The sequence below is a fragment of the Cinclus cinclus genome, chromosome 17, assembly GCF_963662255.1.
Source record: "Cinclus cinclus chromosome 17, bCinCin1.1, whole genome shotgun sequence".
NCBI lineage: Eukaryota > Metazoa > Chordata > Aves > Passeriformes > Cinclidae > Cinclus > Cinclus cinclus.
The window spans coordinates 7126804-7128949 of NC_085062.1; positions in this window are offsets into that span (position 1 = coordinate 7126804).

Below are 2146 nucleotides of genomic sequence, written 5' to 3' on the forward strand. Positions count from 1 at the left end.
ATCTCTTTGGCCATTGGTAAACTGGTATTTGCTTGCATTACATGTCTTTGCCTTTCACTTTTTGCTGCAATCTACTCTCCTCAATCTAATCTCTGTCAGACATCACTTCACAGCCATGGAAAGATGTCAAAAGGACCCCATGAGCAATCTCAGATCAGTTCTCGCATGTCAAAAGAGGAGGTTGATTGCTACAAAAAATAATCAAAGTAGGCACATTCTTTGGCTCAGCTATACCACAGAATTACTAATCTTGCTCTTGCCATTCACATATTCAACATAAACTAAATTGTGTTGTCTACAGAATCACACATGATTTCTGATTTTCTTGGGAACTCTCCAACCAAATGGTTCTCCCAAATTTCAGACTGCTGGCAGAATTTTCACAATATTGCAGACATTTCTGTAAAGACAATATTGCTTAAAGTGGGCTATGATGTCTAAGAGGTCAAATCAAAGGTAACAGCTTTACACCAAAATCTGAAAATTAAAACAAGAAAAAATAAGGCCAAAACCAAGTGACTTTTACATTAGAAACTGGGCTGCACAAACCAGTCAGAAGGTGCATTCTGTTCAACTGCCAGTTGCACCTGGGCTGGTGCTATCCTACAGTGACTGAGGTCCCTTACTTGTTCTTCTCACATAGAACAAACCTATTCCTATGGCTGAAAATCCTGAGTTCCTAAATACACTCAATTTATCTAGGGGGAATATTAGAGAAAAAGAAACAATATCTGAGACAGAATAGTAATTTTCATACTTTTCTTTCTATAGGCCCTGCCATCCAAATGGTTCAGAACACTTTTCTGAAATAGGCAGTATTTATCTGCTCTTTATAAACTTAAAAGAAAAAAAATCTGAGGCAGCCTCACAGCTGTTTACACATCATGCATCTCCACCAGTGAAACCACCTCTGCAAGTCAATCTTAGTCACTTCACAGAGTTGTGGCAGTATTGCACTGACTTCTTCAGACATTCTGGCTTCTCCCCAGCTGCTGTTACATGGTAATTTTTCTTGTGAGCCATTATACACCATTATGTTTGTAACTCAAAGCTGTGGTAACAAAGCACACTTGGTTGTACACACTTGGTGTGAACTACAGCTAAGAAGCTGCTGCTGCAATCCCTTAGCCTGGACTCCTCTCTATACTGCTGGCAGCGCACAGACACGAATCAGGAGCATAATCTTTGGCTGTCAAAAATCCAGGTGTAATTGCACTTATATGAGCAAAACCATGTCACTACCTTTGTTTTCCCTGACAGAGGCCAAATAAATTACAGTTCTGAAAGCACAGTTGTGCTGCTAGGGCTGTTTTTTATGCAACTGCCATCCTGGGATTGCTTTGCCATTCTAAACTTTAACACATTACAAGAGAGAACTCAGACTTGACTGGCACAATATATTTCTAGAGAACAGAAAAATCTGCAACTGCCATATTGCAAGGACAGTGATACAACACATCTATACATGCTGCATCTAGAAGTAAAACAGGCCAACATATGAAGATTTATGCAGCAAAACAATTGGTGCAGAGAACTTAATCTTCATGCGAGGTGCATTTCAGACAATTTTGCTCAGGTTAAACCCATTACCTGTTGGAGAACACTCGGTGCATTCCTCAAGCACACCTACCTGTTCTGATCCATTTGAAGCCAGCCTGTGACCTGAGGCTGCCCTGAAGTGTGAGCCAAGGCACAGTAAACAGGGACTATCAGGAAAACCATGTAAGGACACTAATCAAAGCAGGGTGATAATGCAGACCCATCTGTAATTGAGAGGACAGTTAATTCCTCTCTAAATGCCAGTCATTCCAGTGAGACATGAGAAACAGGAGATGGATAATGCATCAGACTAAAATGTGGCTTTACACAGTTATTCTGAGTAGCTATTGACAGCAGAGATAGTATAGGCAGAGAGGAAAAAAACAAACCCTCGCTTTCTCATTCACCTTTGTCTTGGAAGAGAGACATTCCTTTAACAGAGGCAAAATCCTTAATCATTGAATACTAATTATAATGTACCACAAGAAGAGATACTACTGGCCCACATACTTTCTAGTTTATTATTTAATGTATCTTAATTAACAGCTGAAAAGTGATGTGGTTTTTCTCCACTGAACAGAAGCAAGTGATGTGTTTACCTGGTCTG